Below are 21,033 nucleotides of genomic sequence, written 5' to 3'. Positions count from 1 at the left end.
TCTTGATGGGTCAGGATTATATATAAGCTGAGATCAAGTTCAAGTATTTACCTGTGTAAGTACAAATTAATAATGTATACAGGAATATTAAAAAGCTGCTATAGCTGCTCTTTGGTATTTTGTTTCTCAAGAAATGATGTTAAACCAAATCAAACTTGTAAAAATGGTGGAAAAAAGCCCTGTATATTCCCTCCTAAAAATGTGCTCAAAATTATAAGTAATGAAAATGAGTAAAGATGCAATTTATGTGCATGTGTTTTATCATCATCAGTAAATAATTTTGAATAGTATTTCATGATTTAGATGTGACATTAAATCTAAAATAACACACTTAAATACTTATAAGTAGTGAATATTATTTAGAAGCACCTAAAGCTTTATCTTAGCCATAGTATTAAAATATTGCTCCTAGTGGATTAATGATGTATTTAACTATTTGTGTCAGAGGAATTTTTCTTTGGGATTAGATTATGACTACCCTTGAATTTAGATAATGGCAGCCTCTCACTCCCTGAAAGTGTTTAGGTTTTTCCAGAGCATAGTCAAATATCTCCTCAGGATTGAATGTTATATTTCTCGGGAGGGTAGGTCAGAGAAAAGAGAAGACTTGTTGGATGCATTCTACAGGAGGTATTTCAAAGACTGAGTGAAATTGCTCTTTACCAGAAAAAGAGGTGCACAAGGAAGGAAAGAGAAATACTTCACAATCCCTCAGCTGGGTGATGTTCACTATATACTGCCTCCTGGAGTTTCCTGGGCGATAAAGATTTTGATGAAAGTGTTAAAAAAGAGAACTGTCATATTTTTTGCCTTTATATATATATATATATATATATATATATATATATATATAACATGTTTGATATTGTAATGAAAAGCATATGTGACATCTCTGTGTTTTAAGTACACTGAGTCTCTCTGAATGGTTTTAAATGATCTCTAAGTGTTTCTTTGTCATTAGTACACAATCTATTTATACTAACTGGGTTCATTTAAAACTGCAAAGATTATGAGCATTGCCAAGTGTTTTGAGAGAGTGTTTTGGCAAATGTGTGTCTGTGATGGCTCTCATTTCTCATTTCTCTTCAGTATGTTGGAAAATGAAGGTGGAAAAACTTTATTTATGTACCAAAAAAAAAAAAAAAAAAGAAACAAAAAACCTTGATAAAAGCATTCCGAGTTCCTAATTTATAACTCTTTAGCATTTTCTGTCTTAGTACGTCTACCTTATGTGTAGAAAATACTTCCTCATTGTCATCCCTGTAAACTGGATTCTCTTACCTCAACAAAACCACTGAATGTTTGTAAGAGAAAACAATTTTCACTGGGTGTACAAATTGTAGTATATCGTTTCTTGCTCTCGTTTTGGTGACAGAAACAGAAGTGAAAATAACAACTGTTGTACAGAGGAGTCTGGCCAATAAGAAGCTAGGACTTCTATGAGCATATAAACTCGGTCATTGTTGAGGAAGAAATAGCACAGGGCCTAAAATGGCGTCCTCCCATGCCTGTGGCTGCCACGCGCACCACGCAGCTGGGCAGTGTGAGGAGCAGGCCCTGTCAGGCCTGGGCTCGGCAGCTGCAGGCCTCATCCTTGAGTCCCAAGCTGCGCCCAGCAGCTTTAGCTGTTTGCTGCAAAATACCAGTTCCTTCTGTGTGGCCTGGGATGCTAATCATGCTTCAGATTAGAATAGGGGGTCTGATTTATATTGTCAATATATTTATAACAAATAGCTTGATTTCTGTGTCTAGAGAAACTTAACCATAAGAGATTTTCTAGAACCATGAAAGCAGACTCATCTAAAAGCTGCAGAATTTTCTGGAACATCTTATGGTAAATTACGAGTACTAGTCACCAGAAGCCATCCCAAGTTCTTTGGGGCACTTACTTTAAAAAAAAAAAAAAAAAAAAAAAAAGCCTAGTTTATTTTTGTGCAGCACTAAAATCACCATTTTGTGTATCCCTTTGACTAGAATTTTGTTAATATCTACCTGGGTAATATTTAATGTGATAAAAGTGAAATCTTGCAGTTTAGTCTTTTGAAAAGACTAAAACTTTGTTCTTTTCTTTCCTATATAAGTTTTGTATAACCCGAGATGTATACATAACCCTTCAAGCTGCTGGCATTGAGCCATTTCATGTGATGATAATTAAAATCTAGAGGTCACCTTCTGTAACTTTCTTCTAGACTATATATATGTCTAGACTATATATATGTGTTAGTAATGTAGTTATCCATACATTGTATACTCGTCCCAGTGTCTACAGATTTTTGATTCTTCAATATGAGCTCTGTTTTATCTCAAGAAACTGAAATAGTGAAATAAGAATGCATTGAAAATATATATTCTATTTTGAAGTGCATACGTTTTTAAATGTATATTAAAATGGAAATTACATATATATTTTAAATAGGTTTTACAACTTAAACTTTAGATATATTTGATACAGTAATGCATACCAGTCAGGTTTTTTCTTCTTTTTGGAAAATGTCAGCTTTCGTTTTGAACAAACATAGAAACAAACCCCACTTTGTTTTTTATTTATTTATTTTTTTTATCAGCCAGATAGCAGCCTTCTGAAAATTATTTTCTAGGTGATAAATAAGCCCCCACTAATTTAATAGATGACATTCTTTGGTTTTTAATACATCTTTTTACATAGACAGAATCGTCTTGCAGAAGACCTAAGCATTTATTCATAATGCTTTTGTACTCTAATTTTCTCTTATATACTGCTTTAATGGGATATTGAACAAGTAATTTTTGTACTAGTTTATCACAACAGATTATTTTTTTTACATGTGACATAAAGTGAAACTGCAGTTTTTGATATTATGGGTAAGGTAAATACCACCATATAAACTGCCAAGAAAGGCTTGCACCTTTCTTTCTTATGATTCATTTGTACTCTACTTTTGAACTTGTTTATGCAAATTATATTTAACTAGGGGAGAAAAAAAAAAGTTGTTTGTCATCCAAAGCTCAGAAGAAAAATGCTAGCACATACTTCTTCAGCTTTTTACTTGTTTCAAGAATCTTTTACTTTTCAACCTTCAATCTTCTAGTGATGTCACCTAGTTTATAATGCAGTTTTTCATTTCAGTATTTTTCTTCTGTTTTTCCAAGTCATTGGGAAAAAATTCCCAACTTTGTTGCTTAGCTTGACAGCCTTGAACCATCCTGAGGGTTTTTTCTCTTGTCTACGGATTAGCAAAAGAGGCCAATCCTAATTAGCCCAAAGAACCATATTTTTCTTCTCATCAGGCACTGAATGTTTGTTCAGTCATTTTCATTAAGGTGACTGGATAACATTTATACCATTTCACCCTACAATCTCTGCAAAAGATTTGTTTCTGTTCTCATCAGCTTTTGGTGGCCAGTAAGAGCTTAGGGTTTATAGGCTTCTGAAAGGTTTTGTTCAAAGGTTAGCAGAAAACAGGCTATAGTCTAAAGCTAGTTGAAATTTCCAGTATGACATAAAACTTAGTAAGAGAGATCTCTTTTGTTAAAGAGCTACCTTTGTGATAGTTAAATCCGGTGTGATTACTTTCGTCTGTAACACTTCCAAAAGGAAATGCTTTTCATCATGCAGATGTCTTTTATTAAATTTAATTTTGTTTTGTTTTTGTTTTGTTGTCTTCTGTGGTATTTCTGACCACACATTTACTTTCAAATCCAACATTTTTCCCTCCTCTACTTAATCTTATTTCAGTTAGAGTAATGTGGATGCTTTATATGAGAACAGTCATGTAGGGTGTGTTCGCATTGCATGTCTGGTCCACGCTAGCAACCTGCTGCTTTTCCAGTTTGAGAGTTGCTGGCTGGATACTCATGCTGTTCGAAGGGCTTCTGGAGCCTGAACAATTCTTGTGCAGTTGCAATTGCTGAGATGTGTGCCCAGACCTCGTACATCTGTGGTGGCAGGGCTGATGTTACACATCTTCTCACACCCCAGTGACTTGCAGTCATTCCACCCTTGCTGCACAGAGGAAGGAGTTTAGGCTTTTCGTCTTGTGGGTTAGGTGTGACTCTAGGCTTAAGGGGGATTTCAGACTATAAACAAGGATAGCCTGGGCTTGAGGCATTAATAATGTGGATGGTCAATGAGACAGAGATAAAAGCAGGTTCAATTAACTTAGTAAAGTATGTTGCAGCTCTGTCATCAGAGAAGTGAATTCTCTTAGGTGTAACTCTCATGAAATTGATGTTAAACGTGCAAATTACGCTGACAGCTGGGTGTTCCAGTGGAACAAATGAAAAGTTCCTTGGAATTCAGGTCTGCTTTCACTGTTTTCACTGCTAAGAACAACATCTAATGATACTTTACATTTGAACAGTCATGGCTTTGAATGACCATGGAAATATTTCCACCCATACTTTTCGTAACGTGTTCATGAAGCAGATGTTTGGCATACTGCTTCTCTTTCTGATTCATCAGTCATCCTTACTACATTTCCACAACCCCTTCAAAACTTCTACTTTATTCCTATTACTTTTCTTCTTGTTTAGGCAATTGAATCCCACTAAGTTCTAATGTAAATGATATGACAGCTTTTTATTATGAAAAATGTTAAAATTCATCAGCCAAATTAATCCAAATTAGGGTTATTCCTTCAGGAAAAAAAAAAAAGAGAAAAAAAACATTGTTTAGAAAATGTCTGAGTTTTGTCTAGAATCTCTTCGTGTAATTTGGCCCATGATAACCTTTGTTCTAAAACTTGAACGATGCTTAATTCTGCATTCTTCCTTCTGGGAACTACCTTTATTTTCATGTTGCATTTCTAATTAAGTGTAATCTTGCTATTGTTTCTGTGTCAGTGTAGTAAGGTACTTCATCTGACTTTTAACCATAAAACTTAACACACTAAGTTGGGATTTTCTGGAAAATGATTATATAGTACCCAGTCCAGTGAAATAGCATCCTTTTAATTTATTTATTTAAGTCCTAGAAGGAAGTTCGATGAGGTGAGACTAATTGTACTTCTTGGTGAAACAAATATAGGGCTTAAGAGGACAGACTTTAGAGGTCTTTGGCCAACATGCAGAATTTGCATAATAGGTTTGCTGTTACAACAGGACTATGAGCAACACAAATAAAAGGAAGTTTATGTCTCTTATTTGGTTCCTTTGGCATCTACAGTTGCAGATGAAAGAATTTTAAAGTATAAAGTATACCTTTTGTATGAATCAGAAATATGATCAACAGCATTTTGCTGTCGTGCTCTCACATAGTGGTATGCTTTAGTATGGCATATGTTAGTCACTGGGCCTTAAAAGAGAAAAACACCCTTTTCAAGCACAGTGTTGAACAGACACTTAACTTGAAGCAAGACTGAGAACAAGCATGTGCTTATGATCAACTTAAATAGGAATGTTTTCCAAAACAAAATTACATGCTAGATGGCCAGCAATTGCTAAGTTGTAATTTTATTTTTAAAGGAAATGTAATACTGGCAGCCTTGAGACTGCTGGATTGTAGTAATGGCTGGTATTTGTATCTGGCCCATGAGCATGCCAGTGAAAAATTTCCTGTGACAAAAATCCATTTGGCTAATGAACCCCCTTTTAATTAGACCTCAAATTTTCAAAGGAACACAGCTTATTTTTTTCCTCAGTAATGTAATATAACTGCATGAAACAGCTGAAAAAACGAAATGAATGACAGAAATACTTTCAAGTGAATTAAGCAGACTACTTGTTAGGTGCTTAGATGTCTAAGGCTTTCTTTTGCTCTGCCAGATTTGACTGAGGCCAATAGAAAAGGCTAGGTTACATAATGAAGCGTGTTTTTTCTTGTTTCATGATAAAGGCCTTTGGGTTTGAGAGTGACTTGGTAAAGCTGAGAAATTTGTCATTTCTTCTGCTGGTTTATACAGTTATTCAGAGGTACAAGTGTTATTGAACATGCATGTAATATCTTGCAGATGTTACACAGTCAGCCAAACGCTATGCCTGAAAAAAAGTCTTTCCATAAAATGACTTAAAACAACAAAAAAAGCTATCCCCCAACTTGACTAATTTCAGTGTGCAGATGTGTCAGAGTTGAGACTACCTGTGCAATCTGCTGTAGGGAACCAGCTTTGGCAAAAGGGTTGGACCTGATGATCTCTGGAGGTCCCTTCCAACCCCTACAATTCTGTGATTCTGTGAGACTGTCCAATGTTGCATCTCATTTTGGAAGTTTCTTGTTAAAAATACGAATAAATACAGACTATTAAAAAAGAAATTCAGGTGGTAACCATAGATGTAAAATTCTAGCCCTTTTCTGCATTGCTTCTGATGAGTACTTTAAGACTGTTTAGCAGATTGCTATAGTTACCTAGTCCTTTACTGAACCTTACTGTAATACAAAGGACATGAGTAGTGTTACAGGTAGCTATTCTGGAGCAGTGACGCTAGTCAATGTTCCCTCATGGTTTCTGAAACCTTCTCTGCTGCACTGTTCTCCTTTTCCTCCCCACTTCTGCACTTCCCCAACAGTTCCTCCAGTCCTCATCAGTCGTCATCACTAACTATGAAATCAGTGCTGATGTGCTGGAGGGTGTATAACCTGATCTGACACGGTCTGCCTGAGGAGCAGGGATACTGATCTAGCCAATGCGGATCATATCATGCTATTTGGGAAGAAATGCCATGAAGAATGCAGAAAGCACTTACTGGGCAGTAAAAGGACATTTGAAATTCAAGGAAATAAATACAAAGTGAGTGGCTGGAGAGGCTGTACAGGAATGGCTTTTTCACTCCCCCTTCAGCACAATAACTGATGTGCACTGAAGAATGTTTCTAGGAGTCAAGCTGAGAAGAAACAAAAGGACGTAGTCCTTCATGCAGAATGTAGCTATGCATGTAGTGTGTAGTGGTGTGGAGTGCTTTGCCAAAGGACGCTGCAGAGAGCAGTATCCGGGTTAGTGCAAGGGACCTGGGAACCAAAGTCTTTTGAGGGTTACTGAACAGCTTGTGCAGAGACAGGTTTCTGAGCTGTACATGGTGGAAGGACAGGAGAGAACAAGGAGGAAGTATCGCTGCGCGTGCCACATTCTTACACACTTGCTTAGGTTTAGGGCTCTGTTGGATGTAGGATACTTAGCTAGTTAGACCTTTAATTTGACTCAGTGTTGCTATTCTTATGTTCTTTTTCTATCTTTTTCTCCGATATTTAAAAAAACAATTGTATTTCCTGATGACACTGCTTACACTGATGTTATCCTTTGTATTGCTGTGGTGATCTGGTGCTGTTTAGGAATGCTTTGCAATGTCTTTTATCTGAAAAGAATTCTGCTTCTAAGGAAGGCAATCAGTTTCCAAAAATGCTACTAGTGATAAAATAAATAAAACAAATACTGCTGGGCAGATAATTTTGGGGAAATATTTAATTCCTTGTAGTTATTTCATTTTATGGTTTTATGACTGATCCCAAGAGGGAAAGAAAGGGAAATGCTGAGGCAGTGTAGTCCACCCTACTGGACGTTTTACATACAACCTCTAATTTGTATTATATTGGACTGTTCTAGTATCAGTCAATGTATAGAATCAAAAACTTTCCCATGCTGAGAAGCAATACTTATTCTTAAGGAACTGTGTATACCTTTTCTTACCAGACAGATTAGAAGTAGTTTATAACTGTTTTCTAAAGTTTTCCTTCATTCTAATGAACAGATGATATCTCTCTCTGGTGTGGCTAGCTGATCGTGTTTCAGCTACTTTGAACTTGAGACTTGATTCTAGGTAAGGTCTGATATTGCAATACAAACATCTGCAGGTAAGAATTTCACTCATGAGGAAGGTCCTAGATCAGGTGGAAATAAAGAGAGGAACCACTGTCTTTCCTACAGTTATCTTTGAGCTGGAACAACCTTCCTTTACATAATTTTGTTAATTTTTGTTTGTATTTTACATGCTTTGATAATTTCAGTTAACAAGCTATAATAGTGTGATATAATATTGCACTCACCCACTTCCTGAATTCTGTGCAAATATAACCTAGCTTGCAGGAGGCAAATACAATTATTGGTATTTTCTATATATGAAACTTCTAACCTGAGCAGTGGAAAAGTTCTGTCAGGAACTTATGAAGCATGGGACTGCCAAGGTATGCATTGAGCCAGGACTGCAGCACTTGAAAGGCTGCAATAAAACATGCTTGCTTTGGGTGAGTATAGGTCATTGCTGTGTCTTGATACTAAATATTAACCTTATAAGTCACCAAATCTTCATTTCATCAGAGAAGTAAATTTTAGTCAGTCATACATACCAAAATGTTGATGATAGAGTGAATAACTGTACAGCATCTTGTCTCAATGCAGAATTTTCAGTTGGCAACCATTTTTAACATTTGAAGAGAAGCTATTCATGAATGCCAGTATAAATTAATGTCGAGTTCCCTGATGTTATTCATGTCGAGTACATCTCACTACAGGCCCAAAAGACAAAAAAAAAAAAAAAAAAAAGATGCCAGGAAAGGCTTAAATGTAAAGAAAATAGTTTAGACCTTAATTTATTTCAAGAAAGCTAAAACATTTTAAGCAATCTATGATCTTTTCTAGTAATCATTACCAGGGAAGGTATCTAAATAGATGGCATAATTTTTTTTCAGATGTACTGTTCACCTCTAGCTTCTTGTGAAGTCTACGAAAGCAGTGAATATTCAACAGCAGTGAAAATGGAAAAATATGTCTAGTGGTTGTATGTAATTATTAAGTCAGAAATGGTACAGGAAAAAAAGTGATGAAAAAATTAGTGAATTTTCTGGAAAATAATTTGGGAAGAAGACAGCCTGTGGATTAATGCATTTTGTTTTAACTGCTTCATTGTCCTTTTTTCAGTACAGTTAGTTCAGGATTAGCTGATGCAAGTAGTGCTTTGGCGTGTCTTAGATGAAATAGAAAACTGAGAAATAAAAATGATAATAAAAAAGGCCATTAAATATTGCAGCTTAAGTTTATTGGGGAAAAAAAAAAGAATTAAAAAAATTTAATGACACAGCTGAGATTGTCCTGTAAGTGCTAACTGGAAATGAGAAAAACATGTCACAAGGCTCCATGAATATGTCTATGCTTTCCTGACATTTTGGATAACATGAAAAGCCCATTTGTGAGGCCTGATGGGCTACAGTAATGATAATCCAATCATGTTTAACTGGGAGTTGAGTGTGCATATCCAAAAATTGTATCTCATCCAGAATTTTTTCATAGGTAATGAGACTTCAGCATATATGAAAACTCAGTTCAGAAGATTTGCAAGATTTGTCATTGGTTCCCTTTTCTTTTTCAGTTCCTATCCAATTTTCCTAGGGCTGCAAAAGTCAGTATAAATCTGTCCATGCCTACCAGCTTATTTGATAGTGTTTCAAACATCATGATGATAAGATTTGCTTGATAAGAGCATAGCATGGCTTTCCAGTTTCCATGCTCACAATGGATTAAAAAAACAAACAAACAAAAAAACATTCGGAGTTACCTGCATTAAAAAGAAGTCAGCTCAAGCTTTTGAAAGTTTGTGTGATGCAGACCAGGTTCCTCATAACTCAGTCAGCAGTGACACTGAGTGTAGTGATGTGAGACTTACAAGAGCGTGAACACCAAAGTAATCTCTTATTACTGCCACATACTGCCACATGGTGAGATGTCGCTACTGAGTCTCTGACCACTGCAGACAGGTGATCAGTGATTAATTTCTGTTCCTGCCTTAGCTAAGCAGAAAATGTAGGTATCAGTTGTCATATCACATATGAAAGCATATAACTGTAGAATATCCAGGGATGAATTATCAAATTAATTTGGGTTGTACTGGCTTGTTTGCTTCTTTTATGATTATATGTAAATATCGATGTAGATACTTTTGCAGAACAGGTTGGAAACTTGCTTGGTGCCATCTAGGATGGATTCCTGAGACAGTTCAGAGACAGATTCTGAACTGTGTGGTTATACAGTTGCAGAAATGCTTTTTTACTAGTCTTGAACACAATTTATTTGCTTAGGAATTTCTTACGTTTCAACTTACACTGAGTGATAAGTGACAGACCCATTGTCTTTCCACTTGCACACATTCAGCACTCACGTGGTTAAATGTCTTGACATGCAAATTCTTAGTATCGGGATAATTTTTTTTCCTTATATTCTAAGCAGCCTGCCCTCCTAGATAAGTACAGCTGTTTAAGCTTTTTGATTATACACTTTGCCAAGAAAATCTTTGAGTGGTGCTTGTGGTAGTTACGTAGGTAGAGTACACTAAAGTCGTCTTAAAGCACTAAAGTACACTAAAATCTTCTTAATTGGAATCCTTTCACAGTCTGTTGCTTCTCCTAAATCTCCACCACCTTTCACTGTCTTTTGTCTTGTAGCTCTCCCTCTCCCACTTTCTCTCATCTTAATGAGTTGACCCTGAGCAACTTTCTGCCTGTTCCTCCAGTTAATAGCTCCTCTCCTTTGTCTCTCTGGCATCTTGGCTGCCTCAAACACTCTCCTTGTTCCATTTCTTTCTGCCTTCTGTTCACTCACATCTTTCTCTCCCTATACCTCAGATATTTTGACAAGTTTCAGTGTTTTGTTCAGTGTTTGTTCAAGACTCATTTCTGCTTTTGCACAATGATCTAGCTCCCGCCCTAATAAAAAGGATTATTCTTCACTGGCTCTTGTAGTCAGTAACTGAACCCGACCTGTGTTATGTTGCACAGAATCCTAGAATGGCAGAGGTTGGGAGGAACCTCTAGAAATCATCTAGTCTAGCCTCCTGTCAAGCAGGGTCACTTAGAGCACGTTGCACAGGATCACATCCAGGAGGGTTTTGATGGATGAAGGAATGTAGTATGATGATGAAGTGTATTCTTTTCTGAGTATGAAGTATTTCTATAGACTACAGTTAGAGCAGTTATGGCTGCCTGTCACTTATGCTTTCAGTTCTTACGAATTCATCAAAGTTTTCTGATAAAATTTTACATCTCGTGTGTGTCTTAAGGTTTTTAAAATGTCAGTTGAAATAATTTACCTAACTGAGAAGAATCAGTTGGAGAAAAATGTTGTTTTACAACAACAAAAAAATGTTATATTAAAACAATTTTTGAAGGAAGATGCTAAATTTTTCTGAAAGGCTTTTTTTTTTTTTTTTTTTTTGGTCGGGAATATATGTTTAGCTTTCTATCAAATGTAAGTAACAGGACTTCAAAAACAAAAATCATTTGTGCATATCATTATATCTTATTCTTAGCATTTTTTGCAAAATACTACAACTGCAGGGGCCCCACTCCAGCCTGTGCTGTTTCTTCCCACCACCACAGCCCCTGGCAGTATACAAGAAGCTGAGATCTTTTTTAAATGACAGATGAGCTGGACTAGAAGTACAGAAAGATAACCATTCTTGAGTTAACAGCTTGGTAATTAACTCCCAGAGGACAGACTGACACCATATAACAGTGCAGAAATGTCCAGCCAGTGTCCATTTCAGCTGGTGTGCCTGAATGGCATAGTGCAGAATCAGGAAGAGAGATAAATTGGACTGAACTAGTATAGCTATATACTGTAGTTACGTACTGTAGTATAGATATGCAGAGACTGTCAAACAGAATGCAAGGGTGCAATGAATAGCTGTACTATTAGTACTGCAGCTTTGATGCCACTGTCTCAGACATCCTTCCAGTTCGATGTAGAAAATCAATGTGACAAATTTTTTTGTGAGTCCTTATAGAAGAAAATGAACTCATGGGTCTTAGTTGAATCTGCCCATTCACAGCATGTTGCCCCTCTCACTTTAATGTGTATATAAAACCAGCCTGGGCAGTGAGAATATAGAGTAAGTTGTGTTTTTGTTGTTTTTTTTTTTTTTTTTGCGGGTTTTTATCCCTAAGAATGAATAATTAGTATGGCATGATCCTTTTGCCACAAATCTTTCGTATTTTGTCTGTCATGGATCTTGTGCAAGGTTGCTGCACATTGTCTTTGTTTCTTGATTTTCAGTATCTTTTGGGCTGTAGTGTGCCCTCCTGTTGGATACCAGGAAAAGCAGTGGCACGTGCCATCCAATGTTATGCCAAGAGGAGGAGAAGCAGCAGCACATGCAATGTGGTGTAAACCCCTTGCCATCCTCCTCCTGTTATCAGAGTGTAGTTTTCCACTGATGAATCATCTGTACCATGGCCTTGATATAAATACCATGCTAAGTGTTAATTAGTTTTGTTGCTCTTGGTGGTTTCCCTGTTTATCTATACAGGTTGTTATTTTAATTTTTGCTTCTGGTGCTTTTATATCGTGTGGCTTTTTTTTAATAGTAATTTAATAATTTTGCACAAATGTTTCTATGCAAAGATTTTAGCAATGTAGAAGCGATCTAAGTGATCTCTGCACATAGATTAATCAATCTTAGACTTCCACCTTTCTTATTTTGGCAGTTTTCAAGACTTTGAAGTGCATTAAAAAAAGATACAGGTTATTTAAAATCAATCTTACTACATTTGTCGTGCTTTTTCACTTATCTAATGCAAACCTAATGTTGTCTGTGGTGACTTTATTCATCTGAGTCAGCAGAAGAGTAAGAGCCAGTGTGTAGGGGAAAAATATTCTAAATAATAAATGAGAAAACTAATGTACACAGTTTGTGTCATTAAATAGCTTATTACATTTGCTTAACCTGCTGACGTTGTGGTTAAGGACTCTCAAAGCATTCATTCCTGGCTTGCTGCCTGAAAGATATTAGATTTCAACTGTGTAGCTTTTTGTCTGTATTTTCTACATACTGTCTTATTCTTCCTGTTGTATTAGCCACAGGTAGAGTTGTTTTCCAAGACTGCTGTGTGTATGCTGTAATCTGTCTGAAACAAAACAACGAGTAAAGGATTTAAACATTAGTCTCTTCATCCGTATTCTTTTAGCTCACTGGTTCAGGCCACAGATCAGAAAAGCTATTGTAAGAAGACATAGTGAAACGCTCTCCAAGTAGTAGATAGCAATTACAGCCTTAGGAATGCTTTGTTTTTTCGGTGGTCACTTTGAGTGTAATCTGTAATCAATAAGGTATGTACCGTGATTGGATGGAAGTGACTTCAGTTAATGAAAGAAACAGTCATCAACTGTTTTTGGAAAATAATCATTATCTATTTTAAAACCACATAAGAACAGTAACCGTATGTTTAATATCAAAAGCATATGTGAATTGTAAGGTATTTCAAAGCCTTGTATAGTATGTACTTTTTGTATATCCATAAATTGTTAATTTAGGTAATGTTGTATAATTAATATATGGATTGGTTATTCATCTATATTATTTTGGATACTCTCCCAATCTAGAAGTTACTGTGAGTAGTGAAATTCTTTGGCATTAAAAATGAACAAATGAGCCTTTGCTAAAAGTTTCTGGCATTGTAGCTCAGAATCTTGGCTGGAGCATTGACTGCGGACTTTTGGCTGCAGTCACCAGAATCTACTTTGGAAATAGCGAGAGATTCAGACTTTGCATTGAAGTGCCAACTGCTTCTTGTGTTAGGTCCTCTTGTGGCTTTTTTTTTTTTTTTTTCCCAAATCTTTGTTTCTTTGCTTATAATGCCAATTATGCTTGGAGAGCATCCTGCTCCAATCTGGAAGAAAGCAACGTTTGGCTGGGAAGTAACAAGACAGGTCCTACACATTATTTTCTCAGTGTAACAAAACATGTTAAATTTAAGTATGTGCTAAAATGCTATGCTGAATAGGATCAAACTACTCAATAGCTTATAAGACTATCCGAATTTAGTGAATGCATGCTGTACATGTTACTGGAGTTGGTATTCCTTAGCTTTCTGGAGCACTTGTGGGGTGGTTGCACAGCATTAGAACTCAGATCCAATTCTCTCATCTTTCTGCCCAAGATCTTGCTCTTATTTTTTTCTAATGCAAATTGTACTGGTTCTTTATGCAAAGCTAGTGATGTGGTCTCACTTTCACTCTACTTTATTAGAAATTTTTCTTGTCCAGGACAAATCTTGTCTAGATTGATGTAGAGGACAAAAGCAATATGAAGTATATACATTATTGTAATAATAATATAGCATAACATACTGTAAACAAACACTCTTTTTTTTTTTTTTTTAGGCCAGAGAGCTTTGTGTTCATTCTTTTGACTGTTTGTTTTAATGCTAAGAGTTTCAAGTCATGGTTATGTACATTTTTTTTCGTCTTGTGGGAAGATAACTCACTTTCAATTGGAACTTCAGAACAATGCATTAATCTTTGTTTGTTAGTCAGAGAAGTAGGCCTTAATTTTGCTGGTAATAGATTTCTCTGTTCATAATTGGATGGATTGGAAGCAACCTAAACATTTTTCTCCATTATTAGCAATACTAAATTGCATTTACTGCTAACTGGGAGAATTACAACACAGCCCAAAGGCAGTAAATTGGTGGTGGTTCTGGATACTGGTACTCCAGGAGCTTCTAGCTCTCCGAGCATTATGAGTCCCCCCAGTCAGGAAGGATTTACTGGTTAGTGCTTGGTTTAGAAAGAAAAGATCAAGCAAGAGGGTTAGGTCATAAAAACTGAGGTGTACACAGCAAAAAAAAAAAAAATAGTTTGGATGGGGTCTGCATATTTTGGCTTTCCATATTTTTAAAATATGGGGAAAAAAAGCATGCTTTCAGTAACATCGGTCAAGCATAATCTGTTCAGTCAAGGACTTTGCCAAAAATTGTCTAACATGCTGTGACTTGTTGATGTAGGACCTTGCAAATACCGATAGCTGTAGGAACATCATCATCTTCAGTTACTCGCGTAAGTGCTCTAACTAGTGATGGTGTTGAGAATGTTCGGCTCTGCTGTTGAAATGGTGCCTTTAAATAAGCAACTTGGCCACTTAGACTGTTTCAATTATGTGATCCACTTACCAAGTAAGTCTAACTGGTTATTTTCTTGTCTTTCTGAAATTTAAGACCCCCCAAAATCGTAAAGGTCCACAGAACATGGTATTCTGAGACTGGTTCTCAAAGACTTACGTTTTATTTCCTCTACCATTTTTTCAGTCCTTCCAAGAGGCAAACAGTGAAAAGTATCTAATTAACAAAAGGCTTTCTTTATTTCTGCTTCACAAATTTATAAAAATGTTTATAACATTTAATCAAATAGAAAACAGATACAGAATTGTATCTTACATAGGAATCATAATACAAAAAAATTAACTGTTATGTTTTTATCTTGTGTGATATAACAAAGCAAGCTAGAAGGAATAGATTGTGATTAAAAGACACATATAGAATAGACCAGCGGTCAGGAAACAGAAGCTGAAAAGACATTGTAAAGATTGGTCTCAGATTTAAGTGCTTTGTGGTTAAGCAAACCATGTTCCAACGGGGTATGGATATTATGACTCATCCGGTTTCCTTTGTCTAATAAAAGAAGATGTTTGAAAAGCTGATTTTTTTCTCCAAGGAGTTCTTTATACAAGACAGATGAGAAGGTAAAGAACGGCTTTCTAGAGAGACCATGGTATCCCCATGTTTGGGAAAAATCGACACGTTTGTGGACCCACAGATCCTCTTCCTGGCTTCAGGCAGACCTAACAAAAGCTTTGCAAGCCATTTTGCAGAGACCTAGGTAATACTGCTTGCAGGCTTTTCTTGGTTCTGGGAAATGTTCATTGTCCAAAACCTGATTAGATGTAATTCTGAAAGTGAACTTAAACTCTATTTAAAAACTGAGTTATATTGCTGCCAGAACTAATTGTAATGCTTCTTTCTGTTTTGTAATTAACCTGCAACTTTAATTTCTGACATAGGCTTAAGAAATCCAGCTTAGAGTTTGGTTTAGTGCTTTACACAAAGAGCTCTAAATTGCTACAGGGAATGTAATGACAAAAGCTCACGTGAACGTTTTATAATTGAAACTAAAAATGGCATATGTGCTTCCTTCATAGGAAGTGCTTGAGGTGAGAATTACAGCTGTTTGCATCCTCAGCTGATGATTTTGCTTTTCTTTGTTCTGCCCCTGCTTCTGATTTGTCAATGATTTAACTATGTAAAAAACTGTACATTTAAAAAATTTTCAGTTTAATTTGCTGTTATGGTAAGTTTGCTTAACTTATTTAAATTATCTCACAGCCCATCCTGGTCCTAAGCAACCTAAATAATCTCATCTAACATTTTTTTATACATTTCATTGTTATTTTTCTGAATGATGAAATATTCCAACTCTTTATTCAGCTTCCAAGATGTTTCTTCTTTATGTATTGTTTAATGTCTCTCCAGGTATTATGTACAGCAGCTTAGGTTGTGTTGTATTATTTTTTCCCGTAATGGGATCTTTGTTGAAAAATAATTGTTTTGTGATTTTAGTATTTTAGAAAAAAAAAAACGGATAAAATGTGTGTTAAAAATACTGCAATGGTTTGTTATCTTTGCAAGACAGAACTATGAAGTTCTAAAATAAGTGTTGCAAAAATATTTTTTTATAGATTTCTCAGTTTGCAGAAGATATTACTTGTGGTGATAAAAAATAGCCACATATCTTAGCCATGTATCTGTGCATAAAAGTAGCCATATATCTATTTTTTTAGTTCAAAAATTAAGAATTAAGAAATATTTAACCCCTGTGACATTAAACCAGTTTACAGAAAAGCAGCAGCAGTATATGGTTCTTTTTCATTTTTAAAAATCAACTTGTAATCAGTGTGGAAAAAATACTTTTCATTTCATTATAAAACACGAGTCTATAATTTTAATGAATTGCATGTGCATTATTATGTGCATTTAATATATCTATACACGTATTTATATAGATAGATACACATACATTTTGTGCCTGACTTGTTCCTGGTTCTGTCATTCTCATGATTTGCCTCTTAGAGACAGTGTATGTACCCCAGTCCCTTGGTGTCATCTCCTGAATTTTGGGCCACTGAAAACTGTAGGAGCCAGTGTTACACGTGTTTGGGTCTCATATCCCAGGACTGGTGTAGTGACGGGGAAAGAGCAGATAGCCCAGCTGTGAGCAGGCTGTGGCTTCCACCCCCTTGGCAGCAATAGATGGCAGCAAATCTGTATTTGGGCACAGTTCTTTCTACATTGGGTGCTTGTGGAAGGTATGACCTTGGCGATGTCAGCTGTGAAACCTGGAAGATGGTTTGGGTAGCAACTGGATTCTCCTGGAAAGTCTGTGTTTGTTTTTGTTGTTTTGAAGTACAAAACAAAACAACAGAAGTTGTCAAATTGATTAAGGTGGCTAAAGGATAAGCATATGCATTTCAAATTTTCCTTAATTAAACCTATGATTGAATGGATATATACATTTGTCTGCATGTACATGGATAAAATGTACATAACACCCAGACATTTGAAAGCATTCGTTATAAATTGATGTAGCAAATAAACATAAATCAACAATAGTCACTGAAATTATAGAAACGGCCTAAATTTCCTCTTGGCTCTTGTTTTTTGGAAGCAGGTATGATTTTATAGGTGACACCACAAGTTTTTGCAATGTAAAGTCAGTATATATGCACAAAAATGTAACATTAATATGTGCTAGGCATCAGGAGAAAAGCTAAAAGCTGGCACAATAGTTTGCTAGCATGATACAGGTGGTCTCCAATTGCCTCAAAAATGCTGTGCAGATACCAATTTTTTTTTCCTCAGTTGCTGCAGTAAAATGCTTTAAAATAATTTACTTTTGTATTCAAATAGAAGTTTGTTTGAACTGCTGGTGTAAACAGTCAATCCACTGTCTGTTTCTGAGTGGAGGGGAAAAAATATGAAGTACATAAAGCTTCTCAATGTTTTCATTACAAATGACTCCTGTGAGTCCTGTTTCTTCAGACTCCCGTTTTTCCTTTCCCCCAGCCTCTTTCTTGAGCTGTGTAATCATAGGAACTATGAATTTGCAGTTAATATTCCCTTTGAAATCAAGGAATTCCCTTTTCATGAGCAAGTACTTGCAGACGTAGGACATAAATGTATTGCTTCAGTCCTGGCTGGGTTTAAAGTTTAGAGAAGCACTGTGCTGGCTCTGTGGTGGTGGGCAAGAAACAGCTTCAAGCTGGCAAATTTTAGTAGATTTTATTTATTGAAATTAACAAGCTTTTTTAACAAAATGATTATGGTATTGAAAGACATATATATATATATATGTATGAAAAAACAACATATGTATGAAAAAACAAAACAAACTAAAAAAAAAAACTAAAAAGCAGACACTTGGGGAACAGCTTTGCTTCCATAGGGACACCTCCTGCCCATTCTCTGGTCTCCAGCCCTCACACCAAACATCATGTCCCTCTGCTGAGGTGGGCTGGGGAAGACACCAGTGCCGGGACATGGAGGCCCCTTTTGTCATGCTGCTCCTTGTTCCTTACACCACTGCTCCTGGCTTCCTCCACCAGTCCCTCCAGAGCTGCACCCCCTCCTCAGTCTCCTCTCAGCCCCTGCTCAGGCCACCACCTGGCTCCAGCCCTGCTTTGGCCCACAGAGAGTCCCCCTTTGCTGAGTTACGTATCTGCTGGGTTACGTTAAATCAGTTCAGCACAGACACAGATGAGAGCCAGAGCCGATGAGCAGAAGCCTTATAACTGGGGCTCTGATGGGGATGGAAGGGAACAGAGCCTCTTGTTCTTGTCAGTATCATGCCATGAGGTCTGTTAAAGCTATAACATGACACTTCAGAGCAAGAAGTACGTTTTTATTAAAACAACATTTTAAATACTTATAAATGCAATTACAATTCATATTATGTGCAGTGCATAATTTCAAAAAGTTTAAGGTATGTGTAAAAAGTAAAAGTTTAAGGTATCTCTTTTTGCAGAGATGCTGTCTTTTGACATCTGGAAGGATGAGCATGAACAGTAGCTTCAACTTGAAAATCCCTCTTCTATAACGTGCTGGTGCTTCCCTAGCTAGGAATGACTAGTTTGTTCAAATGCTGTAATATTTTCTTTTGTAAGTGGAATGCGATTTAGAGGTTCTGCTAGGAAAACAAACAAACAAACACATTTGAAGAATAAACTAATTTGGGATACACACATTCAGCTTGCATATTAGTGAAGATTCATTGAAGCATTACGATAAACTATTATAGTTTGCTATATGTGTCTGTGTAACCAGAATTCTTACACTTGCTTCTGAGTAGACCACAGAGAAATTTCTACAAATATTTTATGAAAACATAATTATTATTTCCTAATCTTGAGAATGGTTAGTTAATCAGTACCTCATAAGCAGTAGCATTTTATAATAAAATGGGACTGCCTTTGGACTCGAGCCCAGAAACTGTACACCTTGTAGACTAAGTCTGAGCTCTTTTGGCAAGAAGTGAAATTCAAGTACAACAATTATATTCAGCTACAGTGTTTTAGGGTACGTTATTTCATGAAAGGTTCTGTTCCATGAGGTCTTTACTTTTCATGGGGAATATTTTGGCTTTATGGATAGTTGGCACTTTTACCAAGTATTTTACCTTGCTATGCTTACTGATACAGTGTGTCATCTAAATTATTTGGAGCTATAAGCCTTCAGAAGCTTGGAAAATCAGCCTAAATTTAATCAAACAGTCTTAGAGATTATGATTCTCGTGCTTCTTTTTAACATGGTATTTTAAAATCAGGGGAAATACCAAAAATTAAAAATAAATTTCAAAATTGTAAGTACAGTTCCTTGTGCATTGTTAAGCTAACTACCATATGTGACAGCTCTGAATTATGTTAGGATCTGAATCTTCTAGGTGAGAATGTTCTAGGATTCTAGAACTGCATATATAGTAGGATGGTCTGTGTATGTTCTACACCATGTCACACATGACACTTCAGAGAACACACTGGCCTCGTGGAATTCATTGCTTTTCTCATTCATAAATTAGAGGCTATCATTCAGAAAAAGAGTCACTGTTTTGGGGACCTGAAATATTTGCAGCGATGCAAAGGAGAGTGCTGTGTAACTGGAGTGCATGACACAGGCGTATACTGTTGGCTGGCAGCTTTTGCACTTACCTCTCACACTACATTCATGACTGCATGTTTGTAACTAAATCATTCTAAAACTAGGTCCATATTTTTTTAAGGTTAATGGAGCAAGGTGAAGTGTAAAATACCACTTCTGATTGAAAGATTCTGCTTTTTATGCTTTTGCTGTAATGGGCTAATGTAGATTCGCACAATACCCATTAGGGCTGTTCTTAACTTATGTCAGAAAGTTCGTCTAATCAGTCACTTGAGCTTCCTTAGCTTAGTTTTTATGCTTCACAGCCACCTCTGGAAATATATGCATGTAACAAATGCATTCAAGAGGGCCTTGGCAGAGGAGGTGAAAACTCAAGCAGCTTACATACTGTGTGTCTGTGTGTGTTTGTTGGGGAGGAAGACAAGCAGTCCACTTTTTCGCTACATGAAAGTTAAGTGCAAAGGTATTTTTTTCTGAGTGAAAAAACATATCCCATTTATGCCATTTTGTTTTAAATACGAAAAGTGAAAGTGCGTATATGTTGGTAGTGTGCACTAGAATTTCTAAAAGACATAGAACTTTTTATATGTAGAAATTATCTGCAAATGCAGATAATTTACTTTGTTTCATTTCATTTTGGCATTCCAGCAGAGACTGCTTTAAAGGATGACTTCACTGAACGACTGACAAATTTGGATGTGTCAAACAGAGATGAAGATACATGGGTTTTGGATTGCAGATTGGGGCAGTCAAGCCCATTTGCTCATTCATGTGAGAAAGATAAGATCAACAGAAATGTGTTGCATTTGAGCCTGGAACTGAACGTAAGTAGGACTCTATTCATGCTATGTTGGATTTCAACAAGCATTTATTATATACTCTTACGTTTCTGGTATGCATTTATTTCTGGTGTGTCTAAAACTGTGTTCTAAAAAATCTGACAAACTGGAAAGTTTTGAATGGGATGCAGTTTTCCAGATGGTTTCTGAGTCCATATGCCTATATGTGACTAAGCCAGAGAGCAATATATATAAAAGTATATAAATAAATAAGATGCATGATGTGTCATTACTGAAATCATGATGGGCATTTTGTTTAAATTAGTTGTTTTCCTGGAAATGGATTGGAGGAGCTTGAAAGTATGAGATGACCAG

At 36.2% G+C, this 21,033-nt stretch overlaps 1 long non-coding RNA gene across 1 annotated transcript in view; it reads left to right on the top strand.

Moving 5' to 3' along the window:
* Positions 1–21,033, top strand: part of LOC118244512 (uncharacterized) — a 31,959-nt gene that overhangs the window by 9,024 nt on the left and 1,902 nt on the right. The window contains exon 2 of the long non-coding RNA XR_004777552.2: positions 20,528–20,703. This is a non-coding gene — a long non-coding RNA (uncharacterized LOC118244512). The remainder of the gene's footprint in view (positions 1–20,527; positions 20,704–21,033) is intronic.

Source organism: Cygnus atratus, chromosome 5, assembly GCF_013377495.2.
Source record: "Cygnus atratus isolate AKBS03 ecotype Queensland, Australia chromosome 5, CAtr_DNAZoo_HiC_assembly, whole genome shotgun sequence".
Taxonomy (NCBI): domain Eukaryota; kingdom Metazoa; phylum Chordata; class Aves; order Anseriformes; family Anatidae; genus Cygnus; species Cygnus atratus.
This window is presented reverse-complemented; position numbering and strand designations above follow the sequence as displayed.